At 30.4% G+C, this 16559-nt stretch overlaps 1 protein-coding gene across 9 annotated transcripts in view; it reads left to right on the top strand.

The window, feature by feature from the left end:
- The window catches only part of LOC127702123 (kinesin-like protein KIFC3), an 81988-nt gene continuing 65429 nt past the window's right edge, over nt 1-16559 (top strand). For 3 of the 9 annotated variants that reach the window (XR_007982288.1, XM_052206205.1, XM_052206199.1), the window contains exons 1-2: nt 13229-13329; nt 13901-14002. The gene's annotated coding sequence lies outside the window, so the exon portion shown is untranslated. Of the gene's footprint in view, nt 67-9306; nt 9380-13227; nt 13330-13900; nt 14007-14073; nt 14145-16559 lie in introns of those variants that run through there. The other 6 variants (XM_052206206.1, XM_052206202.1, XM_052206201.1 and 3 more) reach the window with 5 other exon arrangements.

Here is a 16559-nt window from a genome sequence, read left to right as displayed (position 1 = left end):
GTTTTAAATTTTTCCGGGAAATTTGAGATCTGGCTAGCATGCAATTTTGAATTATTATGCATTTTGGTAAGACTGCCAGTTTACGATAATATAAAAAAATGTTTCGATAAGATGTTTACACCTATTTAGAGCTGTCGAAATCAGTGCACTGTACTTCAATTGGGTGAATTATTTCACAGGCACTTCACTCTTCAGCCACTTGACTTGTTCCTTGATCAGTTGTTCTGTAAAAACTACCATAATTTTGCTTGACTGGAATTTTATTTTTACAGGGACAATCTCCTGAAGCCAGACGGATGTCTTAAATTTACACAATATTCTATTTTGTAACTACCGAAATATATCTTAAAATATGTGTGATGAAATGTATACTGATATACATGATACAATGTACCTACAAGTCTCGATAAATTTGATTTATTTATATCAATTTTGATTTTTTATTAAATGTATGAGGCAGGTATAACCTGTGAAAGGGGATGAAGTCAGCAAACATTTAGAATACTTAAGGATATCCTGTTAACAGCAGATTTAGATATATAATCATATTTTATTTATTTTTAAAATCCCAGCCTTTATGGCTTTAAGCTTATTTCTGGTGAAAAAGTAAATGAATTATGGAAATGTATCTGAGGTTGGTCCAATCATTAGAAATTTTGCATATGATGTAATTTTCAATTTAAACAAAGAAACGGTATCTTCAGGTCTTGTTTTAAAGTATAGTTTAAATAAAAACATAATTATTTATACCTAAAAACACTGAATAAACAAAGTCCGAGAACTCATTTTGTTTGCTATAAAATTGTGTGTTGAATAAGCTCTAGACTCCTTTTATTACGTACACAAACAGAATAAATTCAAAATGTTCGTCATCATTATTCTTATTAGTAATCGGTTATACAATTTTGAGGGAAATCGTATGACGCACAACATTGCAGCGTCTGTCAACAGAACAGGAACAGGGTAATGTGCAAGCTCAGCTGTTAGAAAAAAGTAAGCAATTTTGAGTTTTTCATTACTAATGAAGTCGGTGATCACACATTCATTAGTTGATTAATGTTGGCATAGTAAACAATCAAAGAATCAAAGTTTGTTTGGAATTTTGAGTTGTTTTTCTTGGTTTGGGTGTTAGAATCATAAAAATTGTGATCGATGGGCGAGTTATCACTTGGAAAATGTTTCTTTCGCTGCCTAAGAAGAAAAAGCGTGTTGCTTGGTGCAAATACTTGGAGAAATGGGAGACCGATGTAAAGTTCAGTGGCTGGTTGTCAAAATCAACATTAGTTTTGTCACATGCCTTTTGTAAAGTTTGCATCGGAAACTTTAAAGTTGACCATGGTGGCCTCAATGAGGTCTCCAAACATGCTAGTACTGCTCTTCACCAGAAGTCATTTCACGTATCTTTAAATAGTACCTTTTGTATTTGATATTACAACTGTTGATATTGATCTATATTATATATTGTTGCTTTTTTGTTATTAAATTATTAAAATGATTTATATTTTTTTTATTTCTTTACAATGTATCAGATAAACAACAAGAAATATTGCTGGTGTTCATGTTCATCACAATAAAAAGAGTACAAAAATCATAAAAATAAAAAAGAAGGGTTATAACCTCATCTTCCATCATCACCCAAAAAAAAAAAGTATGCCACTATTTCTTCAGCAAATCAGCACTCACCAAAAAATGCCGCGAACAAATTTGACCCTTGAAAATGGTGTCACGCACAAAAACCCCCATGGGCATTTTCAAAAGTTGGCAGGTATGCATTAGTATATTGATTTTATATATATATATGTAAACCTCAGATCTGTGTACGGCCTCAAATATGTGTCTCTTTCTCAAATCTGTGCCCCATCGTGACGTCAATCGCTAATCTATGTCCGCTAAAAAAGATACAGCCTCAAATCTGTGTCCTATTTTCACATTTGTTTTCAATCGTGACGTCATTCGCAAATCTATGTCTGTTAAAAAAATATACGGCCTCAAATCTGTGTCCTTTTCTTAAATCTTTTTCCAGTTTGTTTCGCCATGCTCAAATTTATGCCCGTCTATATGTACGGCCTTATAGAATTTTTGTTTTATTAAGTCATTTCCCATAATTCAATGTTAAGTTGGGATGTGTTCTCCATGTGTGTGCTTAAAAATTTTACATGCCTGTGTAATTATTGTATGATAATGATTTACATTTTATTGTAAAACTACAACATTTTCAAATTGTTTGCTTTTCTTGATCCCGTGTTTAATTGTTCTGTAGTAATTATCGTTACTTCCCCTTACTTGTTACGTCTTGATAACAAATACGAAATATAAGTTAATAAACAACCTGAGACAAAATGACATCTGTATATAAGCAACTAAAGATACATGTACCGCCTTCAACAATGAATTAAACCTATTCTGTATCGTAAGCTTTAAACATATACACCTATTTACAAACGTTTTGTTCAATGTTTCAACGTATAGATACCACATAAAAATGTGTATGATATAATTTATTGTGTTTAACAACGACATTTTGTTCCACTATCTTACTAAACAATTTTTTTGTTTTGGGGAACTATTCAAGTTTCGTATCTATGTATTTTTTTAAAATCCATTGTGTACCTTGACATCAACATTCACATAGATTTGTGTACCCTGTTGTTGTAGTTGTAATAAAATTCTGACAATTTTGAAGGCCAGTCAGTCTTTTTCCACTGACATCTCTTTTCTAAAATATTCTGTCAGTGTTCTATTGAAGCGTTCTATGCGTCCTTGACCCTGTGGGTGATAGGGACGTCGATGTAACTGTCTTACGTCTCTAAATTTCGATAAAGGACATAAATTTGAGACAAAAATGGCCATAAATTTCGAGTTAATAAAGGACATAGATTTGAGACAATACAGGGCATAGATTTGAGACAATAAAAGACATAGATCTGAGACAATAAAGGACATAAATTTGGAACGTCTATGACGCAATATTAAAAAGGACATAGATTTGCGGAAAGGACATAGATTTGAGGCTGGACATAGATTTGAGGCTTACATATATATTGATTTTCCTACTGTTATTGAGCAATGGACTCTAGCCATGAGGTTATAACATAATTTAATCAGGGATGATACTTACACAATTTGTTTATTTACTTGTACAGCAGCCGGTTGTACGAACGTGGCATTAGCCTAATGGGTCATTAAGTCTTCATTAAGCCTTTATGATGCATTAGGCTAATGAAGACTTAATGACTCATTAGACTAATGACACGTTCGTACAATCGGCTGCATGTGAATTCCTGATCCTTAGGTCAAAACATTGACACAATGTGTCTCATGGTACTATTTATTTCATCTTAATCTCTGTTCTATTTCTTTGAGCAATAACTGATGGTATTTTGGTAAACTTTTTTTAGGCCCAGGATAGGGATTCTGACAGGGCTTGCTAGATCTCAAAATCTCCTTGTACTTTCTAAATATTCTTCTACAATTATTTTGGAGGTAGAGTTACATGTATATCCATAAGATATTCAGATTTTTGTTACTTATATAAGTTAAAAAGTCATATTTTCTTCATTTTTGAGCTTCTTTTGAAACATGGCTGTCATTAATAGTTGTCTTTACTATTCAGAAATGGTTGATTCAGTGGCGTATCCAGAACTTTTCATAAGGGGGGGCCCGCTCCAGTCATGCTTCAGTGATTCCCTATATAATCAACCAAATTTTTCCCACGAAAGAGGGGGGCCCAGGACCCCCAGGGCCCCCTCCTGGATACGCCTATGTGATTTCATGGACAAGGTAAATCTCATTTGTCTGTTAAAAAATGTATCTTCAAAACACAACCGGTACTCATTTGCAAGCCTCCAGGGAGCAATTTTTGAAGGCCTTGTACAGCTTCTTAACAACTATGCAGTAGATTTCTCTGGGTTTTTTCTTGAGGTAGAAGGTTAACTCTAATTAAAAAAATATCAGAAAAAAAATTAAACCTTAAAAAAACATATAGGCATGGCTTGACCTTCAAAAACTTGAGAATTTAAGGTGGTGTGAAAATAAATTACTGGTGCAGGTATGCTTTTGGAGAAAATAAAGGGGAGATAATTAAAATCTTGAAAATGAAAATAAAAATCTTACAAATTTACTTCTGCAAGTAAATATTACTTGCATCTTCAAGTGAATAAACATGTCTTGTGTTTAACCCTTGAATGTATATTGTAAGCATTGTGATATCTTAAATGCACTTGAAAATACATGAATGTGAAAGTCTTCTATTTAGTCAGTTAATTTAAAATGGGCTTTGAACTAGCTTTCAGTAAAAAGTAACTGTGAGTACTTTGTGTCTTTTGTCTTTTTGTTAGTTGGGTTTTTTGTTGTTACTTTATACCGATTGAGACTACTACAAGATAAATTATCATACATGTATACATGTAGTAGTCTCAGGTGTGGTTTGTTTGTACTTTTGTTGTGCTTTTACTTCCATGTCAGAGGTTGGGGCTAGGGTTAAAAGCTCACATATACATGTTGACTCCTGTCACATTCTTTATTTGCCTGTCCCATGTTAGGAACCTGTTATCCAGTGGTTATCCTTAGTTAATGTCTGCCATATAAATTATTTTATGGTTTTTGGTTTATTGTTTTTAGCATAAATCTGGTTTTTTCTGTATATGATGTTTCACATTTTGTTCTATTCTATGTGGCCATACAGACCTGTAGTTGGATCAATATCTCTTATGCGCCTCAAATTGAGGAACTCAAAAATAGTGTGTACATTGTAAACAAAAAATCTCTGTGCAGTGATATTGGACATGTTTCAATTTTTTGAGCTCAACCATTTGTGCTGATTTGGAGAGCAGAGGACCATAGATTATAGGTGTAAAAACTATGGAGTTACATTTTGTATTTAATGTATGCAAAGAACTAAATTTTTAAAGAACTTATTGTGTGAAAAAAGGGATTTTTTACCTCGAGAAGCGGCATCACAAAAGGCTTTTAAGGATGTGCAAAATAAGGGAAAGTCAATCTCACTTTGCGCCCCGAAATTTCAAAATTTAAACACATATGTGAAGTTGTCTCAGCTTCATAACAAGCAATCATACTTATCAAAGTTCACTATATAGCCTAATAGGTAGAGGAATTGAGGAAAATTCTACCATTACTGCCTACCTGACTTGAATTGCACATCTTGGCCCAGTTGTTAACATCTTTATTCTTTGGTCTCTGATGGATAGTTGTTTCATTGGCAATCATACAGAATATCCTTATTTTTATACTGTAGTCTGACAGGTTACTTATTTCAGGGACATAAATCACCAATTCAGAGATTGGATAACTCCATTTTATCTTTTGAAATTTTCAAAATTTCATATGGCTGTCGTTATTTTCAAATTATATTTTCACCCTTATACTTGCGTGTCTATATTTTTTTATTAGACTGATTTTATTCATTTCCCCTAGAATTTATGTCATGGACAATTTTTACATACATGTATCTTTGAAGAAAAAAAATCTTCTATTGCGCATGTTATACATTGTATGTACATGTATGTTAATAGCCTCATCATTTTTATACAAGACATAATCATGATAACAATTATCCCAGCTGTTTATTCAATTGAAAATGTAATCACCAGTCAAGGGTGTAACTTAAATCAGAGTTCTCAAAATCTTTTTTCTCGTGGTGGTCCTTAAAGAGAATCTGCTGGTCCTCACTAGTATTTCTATTGCATAATTACACAATTGTGTCAGTCCTTCGCAAAATTTTGGTGGTCAAAACCTTCAGAGCACTCTGCTTACATAAGTTATTAGAGAAAAATAACATACATGTGTTATTACAGATACTTTCATGACTTGTCTTAATCTGTAGTAACATATGTTTGTTATTAGTTAAATATATCATAAATATTTTTATTTTTAGTGGACACTTGGGAATTCTTGAAACTTTGCGCAGTAACTTAATACATAACTAATTTTCCAATTCAATTAATACATTTTTTATCAACCATGGTAAATCAATGAGACAAGGCTTTTAAGGGATAAACTAAACTGTAATAACAAGGCTTAGTTATTACATACAGGCATGTAACTTATTATATGACACACTTGGGAATTACTTAGAATCTTGCACAGAACCTCATTACATGCACTGGTTATTATTTCTTCCAATAAATTAAAATACATTGTAATATATGTCTGAGCAAAGGCTTTGAAGAGATGTATAGAAGCTGTAATAACACCCTTTAGTTATTACAGGCATATATTTTCTGTAATAACATAGGTGTACTATGCATGATTGGCAAACTATGAACTGTTATATCTTTCTAAAGTTTAGTATACATAAAGACAATTTTAATATCAATAGACATGATAGAACTTGTATACAATTTAACAAAATAAAGGATGTATATTGCCCCTTTGAAACATGTTACATACATATGTTATCACAGTTTTTTGATTTTTTAGTCCACAATAACAAATGTATGTTAACTTATTTAAGTTACACCCTTGACTGATCACACTAGCTAGAGATAGTACAGTGTAATTAAAATACAGATCCTGTGTCCACGATTAAAAGGATCTGACAACCCTTTGTTTTATTTTCTGTTCTGAAGACCTTTTCAGGATCACTGTATTTGTCGTACTGATTTATTCCTTTAAAAGTGGGATGTAAAATTTCATTGATTGACATGATGATTATCAGAACAAAATGTAGAATGGAGCTGAGCATTATCAGATCCTTTTTATTGAAGTAGGCACATAGGATATGTAATATAATCAGATTGGAGATAGTACTGCATGAGTATCATATATCACTATGTCTAGCCAATATGATTACATTTTCTATTGGATATTGTATCTGTAAGATTTATTGTTTCTATTTTTGTTATCAGCTCAATACAAAGAAATACATGTATCTTTCCATTTAACATACCAGTAGTCAGATAATTATGAGAACTCTATACTCGTTCAAATATTCAATTTAAATTTGAGCATTTAATTGCATATGGAAACCAAATCACCAAATTATTACATACATGTATGTACAATGTATATATCTTGTAATACTGGCAAATAAATTTATAGATCCCTCATTGACCACCAAAGCTAAAGTTGTATAAGCTACAATGTATAACCTTTTAAGGTGTCTGTAGTACATTTAAGTTTGTTTATTTTTTGAGAAACCTATAATATTTACTTAAAAATGATATATGAAACAAAAACAATTGGTATTTGGTAATACAAATTGGCTATCTTAAGCAGTTATTTTTTTTCACAGATGTCCTCAAAAAATAGCATGACTAGTTTCCCTTTGAATGTGTATATGTATGTCATGTGTGTCCTTCTCAGATAATTATATTGACATAAAGTTCTTTCTGTTAGAATAAATATTAGGATAAAAATAAGTACTAGTATTGTATTTGTTAAAATTAACCAAAATAAAAAAAAAAATATACAAAATAATGAGCTAGGAATTATGTGGAACTCTCAGAAACTGGATGTACAAGTGTATAAAATACAGTGTGATTTTCTTAGCCTTAGTATATATATACATGCACCAGAGTTTGAGACAGTACTAAGTGCTTTACCCTTCTGATATGCACTTTGCTATTGCCTGATTTTTAGAAATGTTATCAAAGTTCTAAAGTCCTTTAGTTGTATAAATCTGAACAGCACCTACTGTCAAGCATGGTATCAAACTAATTCAAAGATTTTGAAACCCCTGATTTTAGTACATCTATATTTTTTTCCATATACAGGTAAAGACTAGGAACATTGTAAAAAAAATGTTGAATGCAACTTATCATCTAACACTTGCCTAGAAAACAAATAAACAAAACCCCAAACTTCATGAATGTTTTGCCTAAGTCTTCATGATAAAGTAATGGGACACAAAAACATAGAAGCTTATCTATTCATGATATATGGACCTATTTTATATATTGTTTTTAAAGAGCTAGGTGTTGATGGCAGGTCATTGTTAAGATTCTATTAGATTTACTCAGTTTTGTCTAAACATGTTAATCCAGGTTTTATATACCTATATGGAGTTATTTTCTTTCAGAACGTCAGGTCTTTCTTTTGAAGAATCAACCCAGAGGATACCAAGGTTAAAAGAAATTTGCTTCAAGACATTAAATAATGACCTGTGTAATATTAAATCCAGATTCTCAGTTAAAAAAAAATGTTTGCCAGACAAAAGAGAGAAAACAATTATTCTGAATAGTTTGTTAAAAATTGTTGAAAAAAAAATCTTTTCCGGACTAAAATTTTCATGAAAAAAAAAGAAAAAAAACACAGCATAAATTAAGTTGATACAATTAATTAAACCGTAACAATTCATTTGTGTCTTGCTTCATGCAGTTATAGTTATACTTTTATTGTAACTGGATAACGATTTTTGTAACTGGATAACGATTTCCAAAGTTTATTTCTAAATCAATTAGTGAGTTTTATTTCACATTATAAATGAGCCGTAGGGCGTATTTAAACCTGAACGCATCAGAAAAGAATATACCACTTTAATGTGGTCCGTAAAATAGGATGCAAATCCTGCAAATTTGCAGAAAACAAGGATTTGTATAGTAAGACTTACTATACAAATCCTTGCAGAAAATGATATTTTTTTATGGTATATAAGTCAGATAATGCATATTTTAAGGGTTTTCATGTCCTATAACACACCTCGGGTGCATTATCTATAACATAATTGTATTTAATAGACACCTGTCTATTGTTGAATACAGTATTTTGACCTTTACTCTTTAAACGAGTGGCCTTTTCTGGTTTCATTGTGTAGTTGGATTGCTGTCTCATTTTTCAACATAATAGCACTTTGTATAACTGATCAAATAAATTCAGTTTTTACTATATATAATGCACCAACATTGTATAGGAAATTGCTGAAAACTTTATAATATTAAATAACCTGATAGGAATATAAATATGTTTACACCACAATCTTGTCTGGCCCTGTGAATAAATATCGTCATCTTAAAAGTTTCTTGGAGGAGTCATTTTGTTTAAAGGGTAGATTTACATATAATCCTACATTATAGAATTCAGCAATGCATAAAACGTTTTGTAATTTGTAATCAAATGCTTTCGAAAATCAAGATTATGCAACAATGATACAATGCAGCTTCAACACACATTCAGTTTTCATTGCATAATTTTGATTGAGAATTTATAATTGAAAATTCAATAGCCAGAGAATACAAGTCAATTACGGTACTTTAATTAATGGATTGATGTTAGGGACACACTATCAGATTTCTCTGGTTTAGTTTAATGTGTTTTACCTGAATTTGTAAACTGTCTCTAAGGAGAAGGTATTGATTCTGGTTAACATGATTGTCAGATGCAGTTAACATTAAAAACATACAGTACATATATTTCTTTCAAGGTAAGCTTTGTGTACTTTGAACTGAGTTTTTTTTTCATTAATATATAAGTTCTTTTCTAGTAGGCAAATTATTCATGAGCAATGTGTATCCTGTCACATTCTCTTCAGCCCAATGAATTTATATTAAACTCCCTGTAGAACAAATGTTAGCTTTTTTTTGTTGTTAATACTGATCACTTTTTTAAACGATTGAACATTAACATTTATGGCCCAATTTTGTTGAGCCTGCAAAATTTATTTCGCAAAAGCGAGATATTATAAGCGATCCTAGATTCCTTAGTCAGCAACGTCAACATTTAGGTTCAGTCTGTAGTTAAAGTTTTTTTAGTCATCAATAACTTTGTCAAACCTTTAGGGAATTTTATGAAATTTGGACAGAAGCTTGTTTATGAGCAAAAGACAGTATCCAGAGCAAAATTTTGAAAATATTTATTTTCAATTTTTCATATTTTCCTAATAAATGGACTTAGTTTTTTTACAGTTAACACTCAGATTTAGTCTGAGGTTAAAGTTTTTCAGTCATCAATTAATTTGTCAAACCTTTAGGGAATTTTATGAAATTTGGACAGAAGCTTGTTTATGAGCAAAAGACAGTATCCAGAGCAAAATTTTGAAAATATTTATTTTCAATTTTTCATATTTTCCTAATAAATGGACTTAGTTTTTTTACAGTTAACACTCAGATTTAGTCTGAGGTTAAAGTTTTTTAGTCATCAATAACTTTGTCAAACCTTTAGGGAATTTTATGAAATTTGGACAGAAGCTTGTTTATGAGCAAAAGACAGTATCCAGAGCAAAATTTTGAAAATATTTATTTTCATTTTTCCATTTTTTACTAATAAATGGACTTAGTTTTTTTACAGTTAACACTCAGATTTAGCCTGAGGTTAAAGTTTTTCAGTCATCAATAACTTTGTCAAACCTTTAGGGAATTTTATGAAATTTGGACAGAAGCTTGTTTATGAGCAAAATGCAGTATCCAGAGCAAAATTTTGGAAATATTTATTTTCTTTTTTACTCCGTATTTTACTGATAAATGGACTTAGTTATTTTACAGTTAACACTCAGGCTCAGTCTGAAGTTAAAGTTTTTCAGTCATCATAACTTTAAAATTGTCAAACCTTTATGGAAATTTATGAAATTTGGACAGAAGCTTGTTTATGACCAAAATACAGTATCCAGAAAAAAATTTGGAAAATATTTATTTTCATTTTTCCGTATTTTACTGATAAATGGACTTAGTTTTTTTTATAGTTAACAAGGAGATACAGTCTGGGGTTAAAAGTTTGTTACACTTCAATTACTTAGTCAAACCTTCATAGAGTTTTATGAAACTTTTGAAGAAGCTTTTTGATAATTAAGAGATAATGTCTATAACAAACCTTTGAAAATATATTTTTTTCATTTTTAGTATTTTCTGATAGATGGACTATGTTTTTAGTTAACATTTACAGACAGCCTGGGATTAAAATTTTTGTCATGGTAAATTTGTAAACCTTCATGGATTGTTATGAAACTTGGACAGAAGCTAATCTTCCAGACTAAGAAATAACATCTTAATAAAAAAGTTTGATTTTTTTTTAATTCTGTATTTTACTGATAAATGGACTCACTTTTTAAGTCAACATTACAGTTTAACACTGACAGCAGCAATCGCAGGCGAGACACAGGGTTCCGTGGAACCCCTTAAGAATTTTATTATATATACAAACTTAAAATACCATAAATAATTTTGAAATTAATAGATCTTTGAGATTCAGCGTCTGGACTCGATAATAGAAGATTCATTTTGAAATTAACTAGTATTACTTGAGATTCATTTTAATGTATAAAAATGATTTAGAAGATTCTTGCTTTCATCAAATGTTTGGACCCAAATTTTGTCCATTATTAGGAAAAGGAAAATCAAAACTGAAGCTAGAAAACCTTTTCAAGAAATCCAATAGAAAATTTATAGAATTTTGTTGGGTTTTTTTTTTCTTTCATTTAGTAACCTTTACTGACTATATAGTTACATGTCTAAAGAAGTAAGTTGGGTAAGGGCAAGATTTGGCCTGATTATTAAGTTCAAAGTTTCAGGATAAAACATGTTTTAAGTTGATGAAAAGACATGTGAGAAAATTAAATAAAACTATTTTTGCCAAAGTTTTATTTTCAAGCATTGATTTTTACATCCCAAATAGGTTAAAAATAGATTTTTGCGACATTAGACAAAATTGTTCGAATTTCAACCAAATAAAGACCTAGGAAACATAGAGCGCAGGCGTCGACAAACAAAATATTCAAGTCAGATATGTAAAATTTCATAATAAACATTAGGCTAAAATTTCTTTGTTGTCGACGCGTGCACTCTATGTTTCCTTTCCAAAAAATCAATGTAAATTTACCTGTTTTCATCGAATTTTCACTGAAAATCAAAATGCATGCTATTTGTGACGTCATGAATAGAACGCAAAAACATAAAGGGCAAGATACGATAAGCCCCTGTTTTGGCCCCCTATTTTCTCATTTTTCAAATTTTGTTTTGGAAAGCTACTCATTATGTTGAAATATTCCCTTAGATTTGAAGTTTGTTTAGATGAACTTCAAAATCATTAATTTCAGCAACTAGGTGAGGTGATGGGGGTAAAAGGACATCAAAAACGCCAAAAGTAAGAAAAATTACGATTTTTGGCCTGTGTTTCTAAAAATTTAATAGCGTGCTCCTACGTGACCGCGGAAAATTTTGGCAATCTAGACAGCAAAAACAGTGATAACGACATTGGAATAAACAAATTCATGGGTCACGTTGGCGCAGGCACTTAAAAACTAAAAATTTGTTGTACGGAACACCTCCAAAATCAATAATAATTACAATATCTGAATGATAACGGAAAGTTTACCCCCCTCACCTCACCCAGTTGCTGAAATTAAGTTCATCCAAACAAACTTTAAACCTCAGTGAATATTTGATGTTATAAGTAGCTTTCCAAAACAAAATTTGAAAAATGAGAAAATAAGGGGGCCAAAATGGGTGCTTATCGTACCTTGTCCTTTTCAACAAAAAGACGTTTTTCCAATCTAGTCATATTACCTATGATTCCTTGTGACATTGGTCAATAAATCCTAATTTCGAATTTCAGATAGAATTAGGGCCATTTTTGGGCCTTATCGAACCTCCTCCTTTGCTAGTACATGAAAAGGTGAAAATTTCTTCTTGTTCATCTAATTATAAAATTCAGTTTATTGACTCTTTTTTGTACAAAAACTTGCCCAATACTGCGTACTGCAGGTCTAGGATTCACAGGATGCACTAAAGAATTGAGTTGCTTTACATGCTTACCAATGAATGTAAAGATGTTGATACTAAAGACCATTATACCTTCATCATGTTCAGATTGGGATATTAAATTGCGAACAATCTCAGTTGGGCATTCATGATTTTTTAAAACAAAAGGGGAATGGACCAGAAAATTTGTAAACGTTCTCTGAAAAATGATTTATCTATTTAGTTTGAGTATCAAAAATATATATATATTTTGATATACTATCAGGTTAATCTTCTCTGAAGACCCTGGAACGTTTCTGGGATTTAAAATATTTTTTTATTATATATAGTTATTATTAGTAGAATAACCATTGTATACATCATTATAGAGAATACGGTCACTTACTAATTAGGATTGGTCCATGTTTAAAATTTATTTAATCTTCTTTTTTTCAAAGCAGATAGACAATTCTAATGTCTTACAAATCAGAACATTTTCCTGTCATTGTTGAATTAAAGTTCTGAATAAGATTTAATGTAACCATTTTAAGCATGTGGTGTTGTAAATCTTGTTTAAATACTTTGTATTGTGTTACTTCATATCATTTAAATCTCAATGCATGGATAATTCAATATTTGTGATATGGCACAAAAAATGTGAGATTTTATTGGTATTTATATGAACTTTTGCTGGACATTATAGGTAAGACATACTTATGTAAATGTCAATATTATCAATTCTTTATTGATCGCAAGTGATTGGAAGTAATCAAACTTTTAAATTAGGTTACCATCTGTGTTGTTGTTTTCATTTGATTTAGCGTTCTTTTATTCATTGAACATGGATTGTATGGTTTTTAAAGCCGATTTTCTACTCAGATTTTGAATTTATACCCTGTCAAAAAAATTCTCACCAGGTACTTTTTGCTTTAGCTTTTAGTATATATTTATATATTAATATATGATATATATACATGCATTTTAACTATATATGTTTTATATATACATGATATATATGATATAGATGTATTTTTCTTTTAAGTTGATATTTTTTTTTTATTAAACTACATGTATATATTTAAGATTAAAACAGAAACGTTGTTTGAATGTTTATATTATGTATTTGCACATGTTTGAATTTGTTGCAAAAGCCTGACTCATGGTTTAATGTTGACACTCGCATGCATTGTGTTTTTAAAAAGGTATAATCAATGAAAAATGATAAGATATTTAAGTATTTCATGGTTCATATACAATCTATTGTTTCATTGTAGGTTTCAGAAAGATCAACACAGATTCTATTAGGAATAATGTGGAATGATTAGACAAAATTGTTTGAGTGCATATGACAAGGATTTACAAATTCACAAGAAAACGTAGGTAAAAATTTATCTATTTGATCAGTGGTAATCTGCAGATCAATATCATAAAATTTTAAATCTGTCAAATTGTGATTTGTATTGATAAAAGGGAAACAGGATTCTAAAGTGGTTGTTTGGGAGAAACTATTCAAGTCAGGTATTCATTGTTTGTATATAATCACTGTAAAATGGTCTTTGTTTAGTTAAGTAAATTTCCATTTTTGCATTCTTTTATCCTCAAAAACCTTAAACCTGATATAAGTATATATTATAGAATAGAGAATGGATACGGGGAATGTGTCAAAGAGACAACAACCTGACCAAAGACATTATAAATACCTGATGTAGATACATCTAGTTGGTTTGGAATACTTGTAATGAAAGATATATATTTTTCAAAATATTAGGGACTGGGGTTTTTAAATTGTATTCATCCTGTATTAAATATTTGGTATCAACAGAGCAATTTCATTTCACAAAATGACTATTGTTTTGATGTTTTAAGCAAAATTCTCACAACAGTATTATGCTTAGGAATTTGACGTCTGAACAAAACATTCACAAATAGATATAGACAAGTACTTCAGTTGAAAGACTGGGTGGGACAAGGAATTTGGTGCACAGGATTTTGCTTTATACATGTTGCCTTACTTGCAGTAATCCAGTTTACATTTTATTGAAAACCGTGACAAACAGGCTCATTCAAATTTCTATAGCATGATTATTTACTAATGTCATAAGACTTTTCTAACAAATATGAGAACGTTTAGCTTTAGTTGCATACATCCTGAAAATTTATAATTCAATGTCGGTGAAATGAATGCAGCACACAATAGAACTTCCTTGATAGTTTATACAACATTACATAACATTTCTAATAGATCAGTTTATAACATGTTTGTCCCTTAACCAAGAAATTGTGTATACATGTATGTAATAGCCACACTATTGCCCTTGCTGTATCATTACTCGGGCAAATAAACGGTTATCATGTGACATGTGTATAACCTGCTGATGTTGGAGTCTGGGCATGATACAAGGGCCATTTTATATTGTAAAGGACATGCTATTATCCCTATATATATATATACTGGTATGATATTTTTAGCATTGATTTGCCTATTTTTGCCTGTGTAAAATGACTAGAATATATTAGGTAAAAAGAGATTATCTTCAACAATAGACAGATGTCTAGTATACATACTATATCAAAACAGGTCTTTTTCGTCAAAAATACCAAAAGCATAGAAGTCAACATATCTTAATCAGCATTAGGCCATCCTAAATGATTTGTCAAGGCACCATGTCCATTAGAAAGTGGTAGTACTATCTTAGTGTAGACCATACATTTAAATAAATAAGTAACCTATGGCAACGTATGAGTGTTGTTGTATTGATGTTTAAGATAGTCACTCAAAAGTTCTGTTTCAGATTGAATGCATTATTTCATTTGTTACATTGTTGATAATAAATTTAACATATCCTATTAAAAATCTGCAATCAATACATGTTCCAAATGTTTAAATAGTTTAAAAAAAAAATCGAAAGACCAAAAAAAAAAGCAAAGAGATTTCTGAAGACAACCATTGATGTACATACATTCTTTATATCATCTTGATGACAGATTTAAAATACTTTTCTTAGGAATTTCAAAGTACCTTCCCACATAAATTGAATAAAAGTACTTTGGGAGATTATTTTTTGTCATCAATTATATTTAAATAATGAATGCAACCTTTCTAGTGATTTTTGACTCAAAAGCTTTCAAGGGCCTTTATTTACTTAACTCATCTATTTAAGAACTAAATATTTTTAAAGTTTGATTTTTTCAACACTCACCTATTAAATTACCTTTTTGAACTTAGTATTTTTGAAGTAATGTGGTCTTCATTATTGGGTATTTACATTCATGAGGGTAAAGTGATAAAGATCTAAAGTAAAGTTATTAAATTACTGTTTAATATGGCAATTTATTTATTTAATCAATGTAGAATGAGGTGTAGATTTTAACCCAGTAGATTGAATTGACATCTTATTTGGGATTGGTTTTATGATATTTTAATTGTTTAGGTTAATAAAATAGGGTATATTTATGGTTAGAGTGAATTTTTAGGTATCACACAAAATGTATTAGGTGGTAAATGGATTATTTATACATTAAGATAGAGGTAAAGTTGCTTCATTTCACATGTATTAAAATGATTAATGCAAGGACTAACTGAGGAAAACTCCTAATTTTGTTTACCTGCTTCTTCCCGCTGAAAATAGATTTATTGTATTATGATGAATAGAATAAATCATTTGTTTTAACTATGAAAATTTGAAGTTGTTAAAAAAAGATTGAACTATTTTTATAAGGAATACATGTACATGCTGTGACACACTGGCTTTTACAGTCAGTGCTTGTTCAGAAATTCAAGAATCCCCCAATAATTAAGGATTGGGACTGGTTGAGTCTACTAAACTTCTATGATGTTTTTGTTGATTCTTGTTTTTTCACTTTTCTTTTGTGTGTGCAAAAATAGTGTTTGTATTTTTATGCAAATGAATTATCTCTGTTTTAGGGAAAAAT

This window comes from Mytilus californianus, unplaced genomic scaffold (assembly GCF_021869535.1).
Source record: "Mytilus californianus isolate M0D057914Y unplaced genomic scaffold, xbMytCali1.0.p SCAF_5, whole genome shotgun sequence".
NCBI classification, from domain to species: domain Eukaryota; kingdom Metazoa; phylum Mollusca; class Bivalvia; order Mytilida; family Mytilidae; genus Mytilus; species Mytilus californianus.
The sequence above is the reverse complement of the archived record's forward strand: the minus strand, read 5'-3'. Positions and strand labels throughout refer to the sequence as shown.